Genomic DNA, 25,179 nt, shown 5'->3' with positions numbered 1-25,179 from the left:
TTCTTTTTTTGTTTGAGTGAATCATTTAAATAAGATTTGGACTCGGCGAAGTGACGTTGCCACGAGCAGCACCGCAGATATTGCGAGGAGTGAGATGCAAGACTTGGCTCTCACACAACATCTACACATGTGCAGGAATTCACTTCAAGCTGTTACAACGTGGGAAATACAGGACCAAAACAGTGGAGAAGTTACCCACACGCTTCAATTTAACCCACTATGTTGTTTACTTTTTGCATCTTTGTTATATTGCTGAGTCTACCTTCAAACCCACAAGGTTCCATGGTTCCTTGAGGTGCATATAGGCGGTGGGCTCTGCCCCCTAAACCACACCCATAACAGTCACTTGGTTAGATTTCCTGGTTTGCATCTTGACCTAGTTTTCTCAACTCCACAACTGTGAAAACATTTTCCAAAAAGTGTTTCATATTGTCAGGGGTGGAAGTAACAAATTACAAATTCTCTCATAATTGGGGAGCTTTTCCGAGTAATTTAACTTTTAAGTATGTTTTGAATTGAGTATTGTACTTCGCTACCTTTTTAAAACCATCCGTTATTCAGTACAATTTTGTAGGCTATCCATAATAGTAGACCATGATGGCACTGAAAGTTTGTGGGAGCCTCAATGGCAGGAGCCCCTCGGAGCCAGAAAAACGTTATTTCGTTAGTGACCAATCAAATCAAATTTCACGCATTCTGCACAAAACAGGCTAATGAAATCAAGCTGTGCACACAAACTGAACGAAGATAATGGTCGGAAGATTTTGAAAATCGCAAATTTTTTAACTTAAAGAGAGGAAAAAGACAGGATTTTTTTTCTATCAAAGCGGTGTGTGTGAAAAACTATGGAGACAGAGCAGACTGAAATTCAGACACAGACCAAGTATCTACATATTCTGAAGAAGACAAGTAGGAGAATACCTGGCCGCATTTCAATTACCAATTCTCCTTTAAGTACAGGGTCCGGAGAGGCGACATTGTAATCATGCAATACAAGCTGCTTACCCAGGATGGCGGAGGTGGCTTCCTACAAAAGTTCTGTCTCGAACTTGAGAAAATGCAGAGGTAAGGTAACTAGATATGAATGATCAAACATTTAGCTATGGGTGTCTTTAGCAGCTAGTAGCCAAGTTGTTTAGCACGCAAAGTGTGCTAACTTTAGCTTGCTATCCTTGCAGCTACAATAAGCTAGCTAGCTACATGGCTAAATACTGTCCAATGATAATAGCCGTTATTGTGGCTAGCACGTTATTGAGTATGGTAACATGCACACAATAATGAAATTATTGTGGATAGTTCCATTAATATAATAGTTTGATTAAAACATTTACATGCTTTGTAAGAAAGATTTCCCTAATAATGCTATTTACATGGACACATCTGAAATCAGGTTACGTGAAGACATTGATAAATTCAGAAAATAGAAAGTTTATTTTGATTTGCTACCCCAGCAACCATCTTATTTTTGTGAAGCATATAAGATTCCGAGTTCGGACATATAAAGTTTGTATGTGAAAACTACTTTTTAGGGTGTTTTTACATATAGTCCTCCTTAAAATAACTGATCTCAGTCCTCTTTAAAGTGAACTCTGGGAGGAAAAAAAGCGAAATAACTCAGTTCTCTTTGTATTCACATTTCCCTTGCCTTTGAATGAGGACTCAAACTCTTTGCCAATACACTTAACCTATTTTGTGGTCTGAGTCTTCATTGCATTCACTTTGCTATATTTAGAAAGGAACCAAGATCTTTTCCCCAAATTCACTCAATGCCCTCTGGGTTTTTACAAAGTGCAGGACAAACTATTCCATCAGAACATGTTATCGGACAGCTATACATACCTACTTATATTTTGGAACCCAATAAATTGCATTTAGTTAAAATATGAGACATAATAATTGTAATCAGAAGATACTATTAACATGTACATATTATTGGTAACAGAATAAATAGCAGAAGATTAACTGCAGATTAAATACTGCTGTAATTTAAGAGCTAGAATAGATTTTGTAACCTACGTTGTGATTCTCACACTATTCAAACCCCAAAAGTGAATAAACAATTTAAGAAGCTCTCTTTGTAGATATAGATCACATATTGTAAACAGATCATCTGAACTAAAAACTCTGCATCCTTGACAATTGCTAATCAATATCCAAAAACAGCACCCATTTTTTTCTGTGAACCTGCACATCATCATCTTCTCTCTTTTGTGGCACCAATTTGAGGGTTTATGGCAGGAGAAACAGTGTTTCAGTATTCTAGTGTGTGGTGCGGGAATAATGACAAGCGATCCTGGGGAGCTTTGTGTTCACATTGCCCTAAAAAAGGGATCCCGACCAAGGAATTCAAGCGATCCGAACTCTGACCACTTCTCATGATGGTCAAAGGTCATTTTCTTTCGGGGGCTCTTTAGAGTGGTCTGAGTTCCTTTGGAGTGTTCACACGTGACAAAAAAATAAGCAAACTGCACTGAATTCACAATAAATGTCTGAAAAGGGCCAAGTGTGAAAACACCCTAAGATGCATACGGTACATTGTTTCGAACTCACTTCACTCGCGCTAAAGAGGAAGGCTTATGCCAATTAAGCGATTTACATTTCCTAATCATTTGAAAGATAACTCAGAAAACCAGGTGTTTTAATTGAGTTTACTTCGATTTTGACCTTATTAAGTTAAGCAGAATAAGGTGTTTACATGACTAATGCCATACTCTGCCTTCGGCCATAATCAGTTTAATATCTGATTATTAGTGTGCATACTCACTGTCTTTATGTGTCGGTGGCTAGCTAACAACATTAGTTAGGCTAACGTAAGCAAGTGCGCTTGCTAGCGAACATTAGCTTGCTTGGTCATGACATATTTAGAGAGACCTAGGATTTTTAGCTATGTGCTTTGTCTATATTAGGATAACGGTAATCTAAAAGCCAGACGCAGTAAGTATCAGATAGAATAGGTCAAATTGTATTCTTCTTTTACCTAACTATATTTGGTTAGATCACTCAGATAATGTATGACAGCAATTAATAGCCAAATGTCGCATAATTGAATCACATCAAATGTATGTTTTCTGGGTAAAACTACTATAACTGGGGCCTGGGGCCTAACCTTTACATAATAAGCATTCATAACACATTTATGAAGCAGTTCGTGACACATTCATGAAAGTTGAAGTAGGCCTATCATTCATTACATTAACATTCATAATTGATGTATTCATTCAACATCAGTGTCTCTCAAAAGTCATGTTTGCTCCACACATCATTCTCATTTGATTGATTGTGTGTTTATGTGAAGTGAGAGAGAACATTACATGGGTTGGTTTGAATGAATTCATCTTACATATATAACTGTGTGAGTCCACACAAGGACTCATCTCAACGTTAGACAACTTTTTAGGTCTGACAACATCTGACAAACTCACTTCAGTCTCAATAAGTCAGTAAGTCTGTGTTTGGCTATTGCAATTCCTGTAAAATGATGAACTCAGTTGCCATATACATATTCAATATGTGGATGCAGGTTTGGTCTACCTGAAGCATCCTCTTGACACAATGACATAGGACGAGACAGAGCAACTGAGGCAGCATTCATCTGATGAGGATTATTTATTCTCATCACTGATGCCCAAAAAGTCACAAGGTACAGGGGAGCTGGATGTGTACCTTGCCTGTGTGTCAGACAAGATGGACCTGCTTCATTCCTTTCCATTGTAAGAATATTTTGAAGATAAATATACAATGCAGAGTACAAGAGGTCAAGAGGACTAAAAGCCCAGAGAGTACTAACGATCAATGGAAATAGTGGCTTTTCTGTAATGCAGAGACATGGGAGGAATTTGTCTGTCTATATAGTGATATATTTGTCTGTCTATATAGTATATTTGCTTCGGGGTTTGTGTTATTGAAGAGTAACACCAACTGCTAACACCATACATAAAGATGCCGTCTCTCAAACTGAACACAGGACTGCCTGCCTCTGCCTCCTGTAAAGCTTATGTTTTAGCTATGATGGACTGCTCTTCCCTGCAATGTGAGTCAGGAAAGACTCGACTCACTTTGAAAATCATCACCTGCTGAAACTGATATGCGAGTTCAGAGAGAAGTGAATGCGTTGGAACAGAGCTCCTTTGTTTTTGCTGAAGGAACACTAAATAACCTAAAGTTCTCTGTACATGTACGTAGCTTGTCAACCTTGTCAGGATTTGGCCAGGGTTGTTCCGGTTTTTGGTCACTAGATGCCCCCAATGTGCCTTTTGACCTTTTGTTTTCCCTTGATCCTCATTATTATTTGCACGTGTGCCTCGTTTCCCCTGATTGTATTTAAACCCTTTGTTTTCCTCAGTTCTTTGCTCTGTGTTTGTATGTTAGCACCCAGCCCTAGTACTCTGTGAACTCTTGTTGATCCCAGTGGACTCTCTTGTGGAATTCTGTTTTTTTGTTCTTGTTTGTTTGTTTTTGAGTAACTTTTGAGGCTTTTTGTGCTTTACCTTCCACCTTGTGGATTTACCTTTTTTGTCTTGGAGGATTACCTTTGTTCTTGTGGAATTCCTTTTGAGGTTGTGGAGTTACATGTTTTCCTGAAGAACTTCACTTTTTACTTCATTAAATACACCGTCTCAAGTACTGCTGTGTCTGCCTCATCTTCTGGGTTCTGCCGACTATTCGTGGCTCAGTTGGTTAAGTGACTGTTTCTCACTCCGGAGACCCGGGTTCGTAACCGGGTCCTGACAAACCTATTGCAACATCTATAAACCCTTTTCTATTTCAGGGGGTCTCGATGGTTTGCTCATTCATTTTGCATTTCCATGAAGTTCTGTCGTTGCCAGTAGAGCTAATTTGACATCAAATCCTTTAGGCATGTCCATTCTGACCTGGCACTCTCAATTTGGCCTTGTATGGATAAGTTGAGTGAGTGAGGGAAAGAGTGAGTGAGAAAAATAGCAAGATTGGGTTTATGCACTTTATTTTGTATTGCTTTTAGTTTATCAACCCATTTTGATTGCTTTGAACCTTGAATTTGTTTTCAAATGTTAACAGCATATTTAGGATAAAATCCTGTAGATATATTTACTTTGTCTATTTATTGCATGGAAAAGATCATGTGTAACAGCGTTCAGGTAACCTCAGTTAAATGAGCTAATTATCAAGTTCAATGTTTTAATTTTAAAAGTGTCTAAATTTCTTTTACTTTCAGTGCTTTTTAAATGAGCTACTTTTCAAATTTTTACTTTAGTAGTTTTTTTTTACACCAGTAGTTTTAGTAACTGTACTTCTACTTGAGGGGGATATTTCAGTACTCTTTCCACCTCGGAATATTGGATATTGTATTAATTGTCAAGAGAAGTTTCCTCTGTGGCCTATTCTAACGACCAAAGTTTGGAAGGTTATGTCTGAGCCCTAGACCAATATTAGACTTCTGATAAATAATTACATTAACTAATAGGACGAGGTCTAAGGTCATTCCATAGCAACTGCGTTCGAGATAACTCATGGTCCAATAACTGTACTTGCTAGTAGCATGTGTCCCGCGTCCGAAGCTACATCCATAGATGGTAGACTATTCCGATTAGAGAATTGCCGGTTGCATTTTGTGTTCTTGATGGATTTTGGGACTGAACTGAATTGAACATACAGTTGTTTGCGAAAGTATTCACCCCCCCTTGGCATTTTTCCTATTTTGTTGCCTTACATCCTGGAATTAAAATATATTTTTGGGGGGTTTGTATAATTTGATTTACACAACATGCCTACCACTTTGAAGATGCAAAATATTTTTTATTTGCGAAACAAACAAGAAATGAGACAAAAAAACTGAAAACTTAAGCGAGCATAGCTATTCACCCCCCCCCCCCCCCCCAAAGTCAATACTTTGTAGAGACACCTTTTGTAGCAATTAAAGCTGCAAGACTCTTGGGGTATATCTCTTTAAGCTTGGCACATCTAGCTACTGGGATTTTTGCTCATTCTTCAAGGCAAACTGCTATAGCTCATTCAAGTTGGATGGGTTCTGCTGGTGTACAGCAATCTTTAAGTCATAGCATAGATTCTCAATTAGATTGAGGTCTGGGCTTTGACAAGGCCATTCCAAGACATTTAAATGTTCCCCCTTAAACCACTCGTGTGTTGCTTTAGCAGTATGCTTAGGGTCATTGTCCTGCTGGAAGGTGAACCTCCATCCCAGTCTCAAATCTCTGGAAGACTGAAACAGGTTTTCCTCAAGAATTTTCCTATATTTAGCACCATCCATCATTCCTCTAATTCTGACCAGTTTCCCTGTCCCTGCCGATGAAAAACATCCCCACAGCATGATGCTGCCACCACCATGCTTTACTAGGGGGATGATGTTCTCGGGGTGATGAGAGATGTTGGGTTTGCGCCAGCCATAGCATTTTCCTTGATGGCCAAAAAGCTCAATTTTAGTCTCATCTGACCAAAGTGCCTTCTTCCATATGTTTATTTTTTTGATTAAGCAATGGCTTTTTTTCTTACGTAAAGCCCGTAAAGCCCACACTCCAATCTCAACCTGTGGAGCTTTGCAGCTACTTCAGAGTAATCTTTGGACTCTTAGTTGCCTCTGATTAATGTCCTCCTTGCCAGGTCCGTGAGTTTTGGGGGGCGGCCCACTCTTGGCAGGTTTGTTTTGGTGCCATATTCTTAAAAAATGTAATAATGGATTTAATGGTGCTCCGTGGGATGTTTAAAGTTCTGGATATATATTCATAACCCAACCCTGATCTGTACTTCTCCACATGTGTCCCTGACCTGTTTGGAGAGCTTCTTGGTCTTCATGGTGCTGCTTGCTTGGTGGTGCCCCTTGCTTAGTGGTGTTGCAGACTATGGAGCCTTTAGGAGCAGGTGTATATATACTGAGATCATGTGTCAGATCACGTGACACGTAGATTGCACACACGTGGACATTATTTAACTAATTATTACATTATTTAATGTTACGTCTGAAGGTAATTGGTTGCACCAGATCTTATTTATCTTATGTAATCTGCATACAATAATATCACATGTTGATCTCCACCAATCTCTATGCCCCTGATTGAGCCACGAGTTCTGATTATTGATGCTAGGGGTTCTGTGGCTAAACAAAATAAATAACTAGTCAAAGGTCATCCCTGTCTTGTCCCTCTTAAATTAATCAGTGATCTGTCCATTTCCTTGTACAGGTGCTTTGGGGGATTTGTACAATAGTTCAATATAGGAAATAAATACCAGACCAAAACCAAACAAAATGTTAAAACATGAAAGATTGCTGGTTAAAACCAGTCACTGGCAACTGGTCTCTCCATGCCACAGCTCTCATTGGGAGTGGTTACATGGTTTGGCACCAGCATGTGTTATATAGGATGATGTAAGAGGCCATGTTTCAAGGCACGCACACACATACACACACATACACAACCTCATAAGCACTTGGGTGGTTTTCTTGTTTTTGTTGACAATTCAGCTAAGTTTAAACTCACTCAGTGTCAATATACATCTCTCTCCCCCCCACACACACACAAATCCACATACATTCATTCTCACAGTGGGATCCATGAACAAAACAATAAGGCAAAAAAAATATCAAAAATAAACTGACATTCACAAATAGAAACAACACAAAAACAAAATACCTATTCTGTCCATATTCTGTTCAAATTCTGTCAAATATGTCTGGCTTATGTTTGATATTATAATATATAGAGTTTAATGGTACGTAGCTAAAAAACTCAGACCTCCAGTTTGTTATTGTGGGGGGAATATGAGGCTTTCCAATTGATGGCTATATATTTTGGGGGCAGAAATCAGACCTAGATAAAACTTTCTCTGACATTGATCACCAATATTTACATTTCCCAAAATACATAATCGTGGAGATGGATGGATATAAATTCCTAGACACAATGAAATGATAGTACAAACAGTTGAAGTTGGAAGTTTACATACACCGCTGCCAAATACATTTAAACTCCGTTTTTCACAATTCCTGACATTTAATCCAAGTAAAAATTTCCTGTCTAGGTCAGTTACTTAAAAAAAATGTTTTTAAAGAATGTCAAATGTCAGAATAATAGTAGAGAGAAGGATTTACTTCAGCTTTTATTTCTTTCATCACATTCCCAGTGGGTCATAAGTTTGCATTCACTCAATTAGTATTTGGTAGCATTGCCATTAAATTGTTTAACTTGGGTCAAACGTGTTGGGTAGCCTTCCACAAGCTTCCCACAATAAGTTGGGTGAATTTTGGCCCATTCATCCTGGTGTAACTGAGTCAGGTTTGTTGGCCTCCTTGCTCACACACGCTTTTTCACTTCTGCCCACACATTTTCTATGGGATTGAGGTCAGGGCTTTGTGATGGCCATTCCAATACTCTGACTTGGTTGTCCTTAAGCCATTTTGCCACAACTTTGAAAGCATGCTTGGGGTCTTTGTCCATTTGGAAGACCTATTATCTCCATCTCTGAACGTCAGATTTAACCTATTTTGCATGCCTCCTCCAGATCGCATGGTATCAGTACACCCAGGCATTTCATGTGTTTTTGTCCATTTCCACTTAAATCTACTTTATAAGCTTGAGAAGTCATGATTCTTGTCACATTCTTGTTGGAAACCATTCCCGTGTTGCTTTCGCTTCATGCTTGGAGTCATTGTCCTTTTGGAACGTAAAACTTCAGTGTAAAGCACTTTGCATCAGTATGTCAAAGATTTGCCGGTATTTGGCTACATTCGTTGTTCCCTCTCTCCCCACCAGTTTCCAAATCCCTGCTGCTGAAAAGTATCCATGACATAATGCTGCCACCACCATGCTTCATGGTAGGGATGGTGTTAGATGGGTGATGAGCTGTGCATGGTTTTCTTCAGACTTAGAGCTGTGCATTCAGCCCAAAGAGTTACATGTTTTTTCTCCTCAGACCACAGAATCTTTTGCCATATGCTCTGAGTATTTCACATGCCTTTTTGCAAACTCCAAAATGTTTGTTTTAAAGTCACCGTTGGCTTCCACATAATTCCACTCTATTGTGTATAGGCCAGTGACAAATAAACTCAATTGAACACAGTACACACAATACATCGTGAATACTTTCTAAAGGCGTGTTTCATTCTAAATCATGTCCAAACCATTTAATTGTCCACAGGTGGAGTCCAATCAAGTTGTAGCAACATCTCAAGGATGGTCAAAGGAAAATGGATGGAGCTGAGCTCAATTTGGAGTGTTATAGCAAAGGTGTGTGAATACTTACAGTACCTGTAACGGTTTTCTTCCGTTGAAGGAGATGAGGACCAAAATGCAGCGTGTTAGTGTTCAACATGTTTAATAAGGACAATAAACGTGAACACTGCAAAATACAAAACAACAAATGTGAAGAAAAAAAACAGTCCTATCTGGTGCATAGACACAAAGACAGAAGACAACCACCCACAAAACCCAACACAAACAGGCTCTCCTCCAATTTCATCAACACCTCCTCGAATGTCTCATAATCTCCCCTCCGTTCACTCTCCACCAATTTGTCCAATAACTCCTCCACATTCTCAGATGCACACCTCAACTTCGCCGACTGCTCTGATTCCATCCTTGGCTCCTCACGGTAAACAGGGGGAGTTGGCTCAGGTCTGACTCCTGACTCTGCCACACTCTCCCTGTGCCCCCCCAATACATTTTGGGGCTGCCTCCCGGGCTTCCAGCCGCTCTGCCATGCTAGCTTCTCATAATGCCGCCTCTCTGCTTTTGCTGCCTCCAGCTCTGCTTTGGGGCGGCGATATTCCCCTGGCTCTGACCAGGGACCTTTTCCGTCCAACTCGTCCTCCCATGTCCATTCCTCCTTCTTGCGCTGCTCCTGCTGTCGCTGCCTGTTACCACACTGCTTGGTCCTGTTGTGGTACGTGGTTCTGTAACGGTTTTCTTCCGTTGAAGGAGAGGAGGACCAAAATGCAGTTTGGTTAGTGTTCAACATGTTTAATAAGGACAATAAACGGGAACACTACAAAATACAAAACAACAAATGTGGGAAAAAACGAAACAGTCCTATCTGGTGCATAGACACAAAGACAGAAGACAACCACCCACAAAGCCCAGCACAAAACAGGCTACCTAAATATGGTTCCCAATCAGAGACAATGACAAACACCTGCCTCTGATTGAGAACCATATCAGGCCAAACAACAAACCCAACATAGAAACACAAAACATAGAATGCCCACTCAGCTCACGTCCTGACCAGCACTAAAATAAAGAAAACACAAAATAACTAAGGTCAGAACATGACAGTACCAGTCAAAAGGTTGGACACACCTACTCATTCAAGGGTTTTTCTTTATTTGTACTGTTTTATACAATGTAAAGAAATTATAGTAAAAACAAACAAACAACTGGAATGAGTAGGTGTGTCCAAACGTTTGACTGGTACTGTATGTCAATTAGATATTTCTGTATTTAAATTCCTAAAAACATGCTTTCACTTTGTTATCATGGTGTATGGTGTGTAGATGAGTGAGAGAAAAACATCTATATTTAATTCAGGCTGTAACACAACAACATGTGGATTAAATCAAGGGGTACGAATACTTTCTCAAGGCACTGTACAGTATATATAGAGGCAGTACTCAGTGACATCACTTCCTGAAATAGGATGTAAAAATATATAACATTCAATGTTTCAAAATATATGATAAAACACAAGGAATGTGATCAATATTTACATTAATATAAATACACAATTTTCAACTAGGATAAAAACACAATCATTTTGACATTATGGAACGATTTAAGTCGAACTCCTCGTTAAGGCCAAGAGGAGGCGGTGTGTTGAGCCTGTGGATCCAGAAAGATTCACTTTGAAGAAGATTCCTCTCAATGTCTTCTCCCCTGCGTGACATCTTGACCATTTCTATTCCAATGTATCTCAGCAAACTTATAGAATGTCCAGCTTGTGTAAAATGAACAGCAACCATTTTTGTTGTCGTCTCTGTCCGTATATTGCTGCGGTGCTCACTGATTCGGTTCTTTTAAGGCTTCTGCGGATTTTCTCTGTGTAAGACAGACCGCAAGGCCACTTCAACATGTAAACAACATGGATGAACATGCAGGTAATCAGACCTTTGATCTTACATTTTTGTTCTGTGAAACTGCATTGAGCACATTGGCCACATTTGTAATTACCCTCTGGAACGTTGTCCAAGAAAGTTTCCCTTTCCTCCGGTGGATAATCAGATTTGACCACAATTTCTCTCATGTTTTTTCTTTTTTTTAAAAGACCATACGTAAAGGATATTTATACTATACAGGACAGCTCCATGGTCAGACATGATTATGGAGAGATAGCTCGATTGTCTGAATATACCTGTTTATACAGGGAGATACAAATATGTCGTCTATTCGTGAAAATGTATTAAGCATTGAAGAAAAGAAAGTACAATCTTTGACAGTCAAATTACTTAGACACCAATGCATCTAAAATATTGAGCTCTGCAGCAAATCAGATGACATCACCAGAGGCCTGATCAGTTTGAGAGTGAGGTGAAACATGATACCTATCCAACTGAGAATTACATATTAAAATTACAAATTAGAATCAGGTATGCTTGGACAGTAGATTGAGATGAAAACACATTTTAGTGTGATTTATAACCGTAGTTACAAATGCAAAACGTCCCGCATCGTCATTATCAGAACCATTAACCTGAACACATAGTTTTCTATCAAATAATATTAAAACTCTTTTAGTTGTGTTAGTGGCTGAGGAGTAAGCAAAAAATGTATAGTATCTGTTTTGGAATATATAGACATCAGAATGTTTTAGGTGGGTTTCTTGTATGAGGGCGATATCATCCTTGTTGCGTCTGATGTATTCTAAGCTGGTAACCCTTGATAGCAGAATTCAAACCAGAGGAATTTAACGACATGAGGATGAACTCACGGTTCATTTAAAACCTTTGTTATATAGAATGTATGGATAAGTGTATGACAAAATAAACAAGAAATTAAATAAAAAAACACCTACTTCAATAAATAATTAGTTGTGCACCATTATACATATTTGTGAACGAACTCTGACAGTTGGGTTTTAACAATAATAGAAACAAAATCAGTAACCACCCGCAAGAGAGGAAGTCTATAGCTTCAACCGCTCTTTTTGACTGGTAGGAACTCAAATTCGTTACATTCAGGAGGCTCCCAAACAGCGAAGCACATCCCAAGTCCAGTCCCATTCTGTCAGCCAATTGTTTTTTATCCAACATGACTTGAATACATGGCAAAATTACTTTTCACAGAACACGTTCATACGAAGCTAATCCCCATAACGTTTACCCTACCCCAGGACTGCATTACTAAATGCTAAGTATTTTAGCCAGCTAACGTTTGCAGCCTGAAACAAATAATTATCCAGACAGCTAACCTAGACAGCCAGCCAATTCAGCTAGCGAGCCATGTGCCAGCCAGCTGCATCTTAGCAATATAACCAGAATGCTAACAGCCAAGTTAACAAATCCACCATGCCCATCATGTTAAATTAACTAAATTAATTGCCTGCATCAAAGTTTGTTGTTGATTCAGATCCTTCATTATGGCGGAGTTGGATGTATCCTCACTGGTCTTAGGTGGCTCAGTGTCTTTCTTCGTTTGGGCCGCTTTTAGGCTTTCCTGTGCCTTAGTTGAGTGTCCTCGGTCATGTAGGTCCATGTTATTAAGCATTTTGAAGGTTCAGAGGCCTGTTGTCAGGAATATATTATGGATTTTGGACTTTTGAGACGATTCTCAGAACTACACGTTCATCTCTGCCAAAAAGCCACCAGAAGTCCCGTACCAGTGCTTCATGATAATGTCCTTAAATGCCTTCCCCAATGGTGAGTATTGGTTGAAGCATGAGGGGACACGTTCTACCTTTTCTTTAACTTCTGGTTGAAGGCTTTCCAAATATTGTTCGCCCTTCAAAACGATCATTGGCATGTTTTACCCAATTGCCTTTGTACCCCCCTTTCCTTAAACCTTTGTGTGATTCTGTTTCTGGCAAGAAGCATCAGAGCTGCGTATTCTTCTGATGCGGCTGAATTGACTTACAGGGAGACTTTTAATAAATGGACGTGGATGAAAGCTGTCAAGTCAAAAGGAGGATGTTCCTGTCCGTAAGTTTCATATAGAGGATTTGTCCTTAATAAACCACATCAAGAACACTGATTTGGGATAGATCATAGGTACACACGAATGTGCTCATTGATAGAGTTTAGATAGGCATGGCATTCCAAGAGTTCTTCCTGGGTCCCTATATAGCAATATTTCATCAGACCAGATCATGAACATTTCATCCAAATGTCTTAGAATTAGGAGAATATGAGAGAAAGGTTTCGATTCAGCCCCACCTGTTTTTCAAAAATTCCTAGAGTGCATTTGGAAAGTATTCATACCCCTTAACTTTTTGCACGTTTTGTTTCTTTACAGCATTATTCTAAAATGGACTAACACATTTATAAATAAAACTAACTTAAATATCACATCTACATAAGTATTCAGATGATTTACTCGGTACTTTGTTGAAGCACCTTTGGCAGCAATTGCAGCCTCGAGTTTTCTTGGGTATGACGCTAAAAGCTTGGCACACCTGTATTTGAAGAGTTTCTCCCATTCTTCTCTGCAAATCCTCTCAAGCTCTGTCAGGTTGGATGGGGAGCGTCATTGTGCAGCTATTTTCATGTTTCTCCAGAGATGTTCGATGAGGTTCATCCAGGCTCTGGCTGGGTCACTCAAGGACATTCAGAGACTTGTCCTGAAGCCACGCCTGCATTGTTTTCACTGTGTGCTTAGGGTTGCTGTCCTGTTGGAAGGTTAACCTTCTCCCCAGTCTGAGGTCCTGAGCCCTCTGGAGTAGGTTTTCATCAAGGATCTCTCTGTACTTTGTTCCGTTTAGCTTTCCATCAATCCCGACTAGTCTGCCAGTCCCTGCCTTTGAAAAAAAGGGATTCTGCCAGGTTTCTTCCAGACGTGACACTTGGCATTCAGGCCAAGAAGGTCAGTCTTTGTTTCATCAGACCAGAGAATCCAAGAGGGCTGTCATGTGCCTTTTACACAGGAGTGGCTTCAATCTAGCCACTCTACCGTAAAGGCCTGATTGGTGGAGTGCTGCAGAGATAGTTGTCCTTCTGGAAGGGTCTCCCATCTCCACAGAGGATCTCTGGAGCTCTGTCAGAGTTACCATTGGGTTCTTGGTCACCTCCCTGACCAAGGCCCTTCTCCCTCGATTGCTCAGTTTTGCATGGGTGGCCAGCTCTAGGGAGAGTATTGTTGATTCAAACTTCTCCCATTTAAGAATGATGGAGGCCACTGCACTGTGTTCTTGGGAATCTTCAATGCTGTAGACATTTTTTTGTAACCTTCCCCAGATCTGTGCCTCAAGACAATCCTGTCTCGGAGCTAGACAGTCTCGGAGCTATACAGACAGTTCTAACTAGTGTTCTTTGACAAAGTAGTCCTACGGGTTTGTGTATGCCCATGGGCAACTTGTCTTGGTTCTCCCTTTTCCCACCATCAAACACCATAACAAAAACAATACTCACAGGTGGGGACAAAGTGATATGGAGGTGCTAAAACAAAAGAGCTCAATACATCCACAGAGAAAGAAAGAGAGAGAGAGAGAGAGAGAGAGAGAGAGAGAGAGAGAGAGAGAGAGAGAGAGAGAGAGAGAGAGAGAGAGAGAGAGAGAGAGAGAGAGAGAGAGAGAGAGAGACATTTAGACACAGCGAGATTGAAACACAAAGAGATCGACAGACAGATGGCATTGACAGAGAGATTGAGCTCGAGAGCAAACATACAGGGTTTTTAAACCAAGGGAAAGTGAATGTGATAGGATAATGGAAACAGGAGGTGTGTCTTCTGGTTAGCGACTGGTTGATGACTGATTGGGGAATGATGATTGCCACCTGTGAGGGGAGAAGAAGAGAAAATAAATACACACACACACACAATCACACACAGTAGATTGAGATACACACAACAAATGCAAACCCCGCATCGTCATTATCAGAACATTAACCTGAACACATAGTGTTCTACAAAAATATAAAACTCTCCGTAACAATGATCAATGGAAACAGGATGCACCTGAGCTCAATTTCGAGTCTCATAGCAAATGATCAGAACACTTAAATATAAATAAGGTATTTCTGTTTTTTATTTGGTATACATTTGCAAAAATGTCTAAAAACCTGTTTTCAGTTCATCATTATGAGGTATTGTGTGTAGATTGACGAGGAAAAACATTACAGTATTTAATCCTTTTTGAGAATAAGGCTGTAATGTAACAACATGTGGATTGCGTTCCGAATGCTCTGTAGGTTATCGTAATTAGGAGTCATAGTGCTTCCATTGCTGTTACTTTGGTTTGGAAGAAAAAGCCTCTTCTCAAGAGAAAATAGTTGGAGGTTAAGTTTAGCCAAGTCCACAATACAATTGGTGCTGGGAAGACCATTAAAGGGACGTGTCACACCCTGACTATAGTTTGCTTTGTATGGTCAGGGTGTGATCTGAGTGGGCATTCTATGTTGGATGTTTAGTTTGTCTGTTTCTGTGTTTGGCCTGATATGGTTCTCAATCAGAGGCAGGTGTTAGTCGTTGTCTCTGATTGGGAGCCATATTTAGGTAGCCTGTTTTGTCATTTTGGGTTGTGGGTGATTGTCTGTTAGTTGCTTGTGTCAGCACAGTTCTCATTATAGCTTCACGGTCGTTTATTGTTTTGTATAGTTTGTATTCAGTTGTTCAGTGCTTTCTTTAATTCAAAAATCATCATGAACACATACCACGCTGCATTTTGGTCCGCTCCTTAAGACGATCGTGACAGGACGTTCATTGAGGTAGAACTTGAGGGCCTCTTGGCCACCCTGTTCGGATGTTAGTTCATCAACTGGTAACATCAAAAGTACACAAAATAGAGTTTTCACATATATGGTCCACAGATTTCAAGGGTTTAATTGAATAAAATCAATAGATTCTCTGGTATACGTGGGGAGACAGATCACCCAGGGTTTCACAAAATGGTCTACAATGGAAGAGATATTCTCTGTCAGATATCCAGTACTACTCACAATGAGCCTGTCTGGTATAGGTGGCGCCATGCTCTTGTTCACTTTGGGGAGAGCGTACATGACAGGTGTGGTTGTGCAGTCAATTTTCATACACTCATTCTGTTTTTGTCATTTCCCCTTCATTCAAAGATGCAGATAATGGATCAGAGACTTGAATTGATTAGTAGGATCCTTAGGGAGTCTTTTGTAAACTTCATCACTGAGTTGTCTCAGAATCTCCTTTTCATAGTCTACTGCATTTCGTATATCACTATTGCACCTCCTTTGTCTGCAGGATTTATAATGATACTGGAATTGTTTTTCAGTTCCATAAGGGATTCTTTCTCTGCTTTGGAAATATTGTGGAATACTTGTATTCTTTTTTCTTAGTCATCTTTCTCAACTCGGCTGCAATATGTTTCAAGAGAGGGATTCATTATCATTCAGGTTATCAAATGGAAAAATATTAACACTATATCCTGTCTGGTTACTAATCTCGTTCAATGGATTAACATTGGCAGGTGTATAGGGAGCAACCCCATTACCAAAAAACTCAGTCAAAACTTTTGAATGTCTATTACTCTGTATCAAAGTCATTGGCCTGTGATGTTGGGACAAACTATAGTCCCCAGATGTATCAGTAGACCTGTTGGACGAGTTAATTACCCTATCTTGCTCTGTGTATATGGGGGGGAGGGGGCTCTGGCGTTTCCGTCTTTCTACACTGTTCTCTCCTGCATTTCTTTCAGGGAAGCAGGGTGGGCAGTGGTTGTGACGACGTCCATCGGGATTCCCCCCCCCCAAAAAGAAGATGTCCCGGCTCTGGATTTGTCACTGGAGTCAGAGGTGAGGGAGGTGGTTGATTGCCAACCCTCTGGGGTTACGGTTGGGCTGGTTGTTATGCAGGTGAGTGAGGACCCAAAAGCGGTTTAACAGAAACAGAGTCTTTTAATGTTCAAACACAGGGAAAACATAAATCCTCTTCAGATGTATCGGTTGACTAGTCCCCTTCTAGCAGCAGAGGAGAATAGCCGGGCTAGCGGCAACAGACTGCAGGTCCCTCCGGGTAGGCGCGGGCCGTAGAGGACAGAGGCACCTGATCAAACGCAGCATCTAATGAAGAGGCAGATTACGACAGGACAGAACAAGGGCGAAGCAAACAAGAATCCGACAAAGACAGAAGCAGAAACAGAGAGAGAAATAGAGACCTAATCAGAGGGAAAAGAGGGAACAGGTGTGAGAGAGTAAACGAGGTCGTTAGAGGAGAATGAGGGACAGCTGGGAGAAGGAAAGGGACCATAGAGAGAGAGAGAGAGATAGAGGGAGAGAAGGTAACCTAATACGACCAGCAGGGGGAAACGAAGAGAAGAGAAAGAACAGGAACAAGACATAACATGACAATACATGACAGTACCCCCCCACTCACCGAGCGCCTCCTGGCGCACTCGAGGAGGAAACCTGGCGGCAATGGAGGAAATCATTGATCAGCGAACGGTCCATTACGTCCCGAGATGGAACCCAACTCCTTTCCTCAGGACCGAGATATTCCTCCCAATCCACTAGGTACTGATGACCACGGCCCCGAGGACGACATGTCCAAAATCTTCCGGACCCTGTAGATAGGTGCGCCTTGACAAGGATGGGGGAGTCTTTTGTAAGACGAACGGGGGCGCAGAAGAAGGGCTTGACACAGGAGACATGGAAGACCGGGTGGATGTGACGAAGATGTCGCGGAAATATTGAATACTCGCACTGCGACAGGTTAATGACCTGAGAAATCATTCAGGAACGGACCAATGAACACTATATCCTGTCTGGTCAACTTGCAAGATTAACATTGGCTGTCATAAGGGGAAGGTTACCAAAAAACTGGAGAGCCATACTCATTGGCCTGTGACCGTTGGGACAATATCTGTAGGACTCTTAGTCCTCTGTGCTTATTAGCGGCTCTCACAGTCTGCGCCCTTTAACGGCAAAGTGCAGACCTGACCCTCTTCCAGGTGCGCTCACAACGTTGGACAAAAGCCTGAGCGGAGGTTACGCTGGACTTATGCAGGCGAGCTGGGACGAGAACAGAGGAGGCTGGTTCACCCGAGGCTACTCTGAAAAGGAGATAGCCCGGTCGCAGACGAAGGAAATAGCCGGGCTTGTGAGCAACAGACTATTCTGCCCAGGGAGCTGTTCTGCCCAAGACGAGGGTTACGAAAGGAAAGACTGCGTAAGATGCAAGAATCCAATAGACTGATTGGCCCGTTCTGCTTGACCGTTAGACTGGGGGTGAAAACCGGAAGAGAGACTGACGGAAGCCCCAATCAAACGGCAAAACTCCCTCCAAAATTGAGACGTGAATTGCGGACCCCTGTCCGCGGGGAAACTGACGGAAGAGAATGAATTCTGAAAACATTCTCAATGTTGATTTGTGCCGTTTCTTTAGCAGTAGGAAGCTTAGCGAGGGGAATAAAATGAGCCGCCTTAGAGAACCTATCGACAACCGTTCGACAACCGAATAACAGTCTTCCCCGCTGACGAAGGCAGACCGGTAATAAAGTCTAAGGCGATGTGAGACCACGGTCGAGAGGGAATGGAAAGCGGTCTGAGACGGCCGGCAGGAGGAGAGTTACCGGACTTAGTCTGCGCGCAGTCCGAACAAGCAGCCACGAAACGACGCGTGTCACGCTCCTGAGTGGGCCACCAAAAACGCTGGCGAATAGAAGCAAGCGTACCCCGAACGCCGGGGTGGCCGGCTAACTTGGCAGAGTGAGCCCACTGAAGAACGGCCAGACGAGTAGGAACGGGAATGAAAAGAAGGTTCCTAGGACAAGCGAGCGGCGACGGAGTGTGAGTGAGTGCTTGCTTTACCTGCCTCTCAATTCCCCAGACAGTCAACCCGACAACACGCCCCTCAGGAAAATCCCCTCGGGGTCGGTGGAGGCTACTGAAGAACTGAAGAGACGGGATAAAGCATCAGGCTTGGTGTTCTTAGAGCCCGGACGATAAGAAATAACGAACTCGAAACGAGCGAAAAACAACGCCCAACGAGCCTGACGCGCATTAAGTCGTTTGGCAGAACGGATGTACTCAAGGTTCCTATGGTCAGTCCAAACGACAAAAGGAACGGTCGCCCCCTCCAACCACTGTCGCCATTCGCCTAGAGCTAAGCGGATGGCGAGCAGTTCGCTGTTTCCCACATCATAGTTACGTTCCGACGACGACAGGCGATGAGAAAAATACGCGCAAGGGTGGACCTTGTCGTCAGAATGGGAGCGCTGGGAAAGGATGGCTCCCACGCCCACCTCTGACGCGTCAACCTCGACAATGAACTGTCTAGAGACGTCAGGTGTAACAAGGATAGGTGCGGATGTAAAACGCTTCTTGAGGAGATCAAAAGCTCCCTGGGCGGAAACGGACCACTTAAAGCACGACTTGACAGAAGTAAGGGCTGTGAGAGGAGCTGCCACCTGACCGAAATTACGGATGAAACGACGATAGAAATTCGCGAAGCCGAGAAAGCGCTGCATCTCGACACGTGACTTAGGGACGGGCCAATCGCTGACAGCTTGGACCTTAGCGGGATCCATCTTAATGCCTTCAGCGGAAATAACAGAACCGAGAAATGTGACGGAGGAGACATGAAAAGCGCACTTCTCAGCCTTCACATAAAGACAATTCTCTAAAAGGCGCTGGAGGACACGTCGAACGTGCTGAACATGAATCTGGAGTGACGGTGAAAAAAATCAGGATATCGTCAAGGTAAACGAAAACAAAGATGTTCAGCATGTCTCTCAGTACATCATTCACTAATGCCTGAAATACCGCTGGAGCGTTAGCGAGGCCGAACGGCAGAACCCGGTATTCAAAGTGCCCTAACGGAGTGTTAAACGCCGTTTTCCACTCGTCCCCCTCCCTGATGCGCACGAGATGGTAAGCGTTACGAAGATCCAACTTAGTGAAAAACCTGGCTCCCTGCAGGATCTCGAAGGCTGAAGTCATAAGGGGAAGCGGATAACGATTCTTAACCGTTATGTCATTCAGCCCTCGATAATCCACGCAGGGGCGCAGGGTCCCGTCCTTTTTCTTAACAAAGAAAAACCCCGCTCCGGCGGGAGAGGAGGAAGGGACAACGGTACCGGCGTCGAGAGCTACAGACAAATAATCTTCGAGAGCCTTACGTTCGGGAGCCGACAGAGAGTATAGTGTACCCAGAAGGAGATCAATACTACAATCATACGACCGGTGCGGAGGAAGGGAGTTGGCCCTGGACCGACTGAACACCGTGCGCAGATCGTGATATTCCTCCGGCACCCCTGTCAAATCACCAGGCTCCTCCTGTGAAGAAGGGACAGAGGAAACAGGAGGGATAGCAGACATTAAACACTTCACATGACAAGAGACGTTCCAGGAGAAGATAGAATTACTAGACCAATTAATAGAAGGATTATGACACACTAGCCAGGGATGGCCCAAAACAACAGGTGTAAAAGGTGAACGAAAAATTAAAAAATAAATGGTTTCGCTATGATTACCAGAGACAGTGAGGGTTAAAGGTAGCGTTTCACGCTGAATCCTGGGGAGAGGACTACCATCCAAGGCGAACAAGGCCGTGGGCTCCCCTAACTGTCTGAGAGGAATGTCATGTTCCCGAGCCCAGGCTTCGTCCATAAAACAGCCCTCCGCCCCAGAGTCTATCAAGGCACTGCAGGAAGCTGCCGAACCGGTCCAGCATAGATGGACCGACAAGGTAGTACAGGATCTTGAAGGAGAGACCTGAGTAGTTGCGCTCACCAGTAGCCCTCCGCTTACTGATGAGCACTGGCCCTTTACTGTACATGAAATGACAAAATGACCAGCGGAACCGCAATAGAGACAGAGGCGGTTGGTGATTCTCCGTTCCCTCTCCTTAGTCGAGATGCGAATACCCCCAGCTGCATAGGCTCAGCACCTGAGCCAGTGGGGGAAGATGGTAGTGATGCGGAGAGAGGGGCAACGGATAACGCGAGCTCCCTTCCACGAGCTCGGTGACGAAGATCAACCCGTCGTTCTATGCGAATAGCGAGTTCAATCAAGGAATCCACGCTGGAAGGAACCTCCCGGGAGAGAATCTCATCCTTTACCTCCGCGCGGAGACCCTCCAGAAAACGAGCGAGCAAAGCCGGCTCGTTCCAGTCACTGGAGGCAGCAAGAGTGCGAAACTCTATAGAGTAATCAGCTATGGATCGATTACCTTGACATAGGGAAGACAGGGCCCTGGAAGCTTCTTCCCCAAAAACAGAATGATCAAAAACCCGTATCATCTCCTCCTTAAAGTTCTGATACTGGTTAGTACACTCAGCCCTCGCCTCCCAGATTGCCGTGCCCCACTCACGAGCCCGTCCAGTAAGGAGAGATATGACGTAGGCGATACGAGCTGTGCCCCTGGAGTACGTGTTGGGCTGGAGAGAAAACACAATATCACACTGCGTGAGAAACGAGCGGCATTCAGTGGGCTCCCCAGAGTAACACGGCGGGTTATTAATTCTGGGCTCCGGAGACTCGGAAGCCCTGGAAGTAGCCGGTGGATCGAGGCGGAGATGGTGAATATGTTTCGAGAGGTCGGAGACTTGGGCAGCCAGGGTCTTAACGGCATGTCGAGCAACAGACAATTCCTGCTCGTGTCTGCCTAGCATAGCTCCCTGGATCTCGACGGATGAGTGTAGAGGATCCGAAGTCGCTGGGTCCATTCTTGGTCGGATTCTTCTGTTATGCAGGTGAGTGAGGACCCAAAAGCGGTTTAACAGAAACAGAGTCTTTTAATGTTCAAACACAGGGGAAAACATAAATCCTCTTCAGATGTATCGGTTGACTAGTCCCCTTCTAGCAGCAGAGGAGAATAGCCGGGCTAGCGGCAACAGACTGCAGGTCCCTCCGGGTAGGCCTGGGCCGTAGAGGACAGAGGCACCTGATCAAACGCAGCATCTAATGAAGAGGCAGATTACGACACAGGACAGAACAAGGGCGAAGCAAACGAGAATCCGACAAAGACAGAAGCAGAAACAGAGAGGGAAATAGAGACCTAATCAGAGGGAAAAGAGGGAACAGGTGTGAGAGAGTAAACGAGGTCGTTAGAGGAGAATGAGGGACAGCTGGGAGAAGGAAAGGGACCATAGAGAGAGGGAGAGAAGGTAACCTAATACGACCAGCAGGGGGAAACGAAGAGAAGAGAAAAAACAGGAACAAGACATAACATGACAATACATGACACTGGTATTTACCCTTCCCACTTTCTTGTAGGGGAGTGCCAATTGGCTGTCTCCAGCCATCCCTCCAGAAATATGCCTTCTGCTCCTTGTAGTCAGCAGTAACACGCTCACACGTTTCCCGCTTGCTTGTCTTTGTCTCCTCCGCAAGTTTGTCATAAATATTTTCCACATTGGTCGGAATGTTCTTTCTTGGGTCCTGATTTGGTGATCTTGAGTTCTAGATCAACATCTATCTCTGTCACTTGATCTCTAGGAGGGCTCAATTGTTCTGTCACTTCTTGTGTGGTCAGCGCCGTTAAATCAAACTAGCACTTATTTAAAAAATTTCACACCCTCGGTCACAAAAATAGGGTTTGTTTGAACCAAGAGCGTGTGCTTTCTGTATCTGTAATCCTTATTTATTATTATTTTATTCCTTAGATAATCACTCAAGGTGACTGCGTGGTAATATTGTTTTTGTCTCACGGATCTGTAAACACTAATTACAAATGTGTTCAATGTGCTCAATGTATGTTCACACACAAATGTGACTCATTTACCCACCCCCCACACAGGACAAAGGTTTAAGATCAAAGGCCTGATTACATGCATGTAATACATAGGGGAAATCCGTAGAAGCCTTAATACCCGGATCAGTGAGCACCCCAGAAATAAATGGACAAGTGAGACAAAAAACAAACAGGTTGCTGTTCATTTTGTACAGGCTTGGACATCCTATTAGTTCTCTGAGATACATTGGAATAGAAATGGCCAAGATGTCACACGAGAGGATAATAATTCTTCAAAGGGAATCTTTCTGGATCCACAGGCTCAACACACCACCTCCTCTTGGCCTTCAAAAGGAGTTCAACTTAAATCCGTTTTTATCGTTTAAAAATGTTCAAATCATTGTGTTTTTATTTTTAATCCTAAAATTGTCATTTTTCAAGGACCAGAACCCTGGAACGAAAGTGATCTAATCAAGGACAATAACCACCCGAGCCACTGCCTGTTCACCCCGCTACCATCCAGAAGGCGAGGTCAGTACAGGTGCATCATAGCTGGGACAGAGAGATCGAAAAACAGATTCTATCTCAAGGCCATCAGATTGTTAAGTCAATCTACAGTCATCACTAGCACAGAGAGGCAACTGCCTACCTACAGACTTGATATCATTGGCCACTTTAATAAATGGAACACTAGTCACTTTAATAATGGCACTTTAAGAATGTTTACATATCTCACATTACTATATCTTACAGTATCTATTCTATCTATTGCATCTTAGCCACTCTGTCACTGCTCATCCATATATTTTATATTTCTATATTATCTTATCCAATTCCTTTACTAGATTGTGTGTATTATGTTTTGTTGTGGAATTCGTTAGACATTAGGTGTTGATGTGGAATTGTTAGATATTACCTGTTAGATATTGCTGCACTGTCGGATCTAGAAGCATAAGCATTTCGCTAACCATGTGTATGTGACCAATACAATTTGATTTGATTTGCTGTTCCAGAACAGAACTGTTATTTTCAACGCATGGGAACCAGTTAATAATGTCCCCTTTACAGGCATTTGTAAAGCCCTCTTCTGTGACTTCTTCCAGTGTCTGCCTGCAAGGTAAAAGCTTTGCCTGTGCGTCTTAAGGCTAACTGCACCTCCCTCCTCTGAAGCACAGGCTACTGCACTGACGTTACAAGCTTGATTCATAAGATAGGCAGAGAGATTTTTAATTAGCTAGAGAAGAATGGATACATTTAAAAAAAATGCTAGTTAAGAATACTATAGGCCTAGTCATCACGTTTCATTTTGGATTTATTAACTACAAAAAGATAGTTAAGATAGCTAGCTCAATCAATCAAATATATTCATGGAGCCCTTCTTACATCAGCATGACACTTCCCCCTCAGTTTGTATGTGTATTTATTTGTGGTCCTTCTGTAGCTCAGTTGGTAGAGCATGGCGCTTGTAACGCCAGGGTAGTGGGTTCAATCCCCGGGACCACCCATACGTAGAATGTATGCACACATGACTGTAAGTCGCTTTGGATAAAAGCGTCTGCTAAATGGCATATATTATTATTATTATATTATTTATGCCAAGGCAGCAGCTACTCTTCCTGGGGTCCAGCAAAATTAAGGCATATATACTATTTCTGAAACATTACAATACATTTACAGATTTCCCAACACACTGTGTGCCCTCAGGCCCCTACTTCAAATCCAAATCAAATTTATTTATATAGCCCTTCGTACATCAGCTGATATCTCAAAGTGCTGTACAGAAAGCCAGCCTAAAACCCCAAACAGCAAGCAATGCAGGTGTAGAAGCACGGTGGCTAGAAAGGCCGGAACCTAGGAAGAAACCTAGAGAGGAACCAGGCTATTCGGGGTGGCCAGTCCTCTTCTGGCTGTGCTGGGTGGAGATTATAACAGAACATGGCCAAGATGTTCAAATGTTCATAGATGACCAGCAGGTTCAAATAATAATAATAACAGTGGTTGTAGAGGGTGCAACAGGTCAGCACCTCAGGAGTCAATGTCAGTTGGCTTTTCATAGCCCATAATTCTTGCTCTTGCTGTCTCTAGAGAGTTAAAAATAGCAGGTCTGGGACAAGGTAGCACGTCCGGTGTACAGGTTAGGGTTCCATAGCCGCAGGCAGAACAGTTGAAACTGGAGCAGCAGCACGACCAGGTGGACTGGGGACAGCAAATAGTCATCAGGCCAGGTAGTCCTGAGGCATGGTCCTAGGGCTCAGGTCTTCTGAGAGAGAGAGAGAGAGAGAGAGAGAGAGAGAGAGAGAGAGAGAGAGAGAGAGAGAGAGAGAGAGAGAGAGAGAGAGAGAGAGAGAGAGAGAGAGAGAGAGAGAGAGAGAGGAAGAAAGAGAGAAAAAGAGAGAGAATTAGAGAGAGC

The sequence above is a fragment of the Oncorhynchus gorbuscha genome, linkage group LG12 (genome assembly GCF_021184085.1).
Source record: "Oncorhynchus gorbuscha isolate QuinsamMale2020 ecotype Even-year linkage group LG12, OgorEven_v1.0, whole genome shotgun sequence".
NCBI lineage: Eukaryota > Metazoa > Chordata > Actinopteri > Salmoniformes > Salmonidae > Oncorhynchus > Oncorhynchus gorbuscha.
This window is presented reverse-complemented; position numbering follows the sequence as displayed.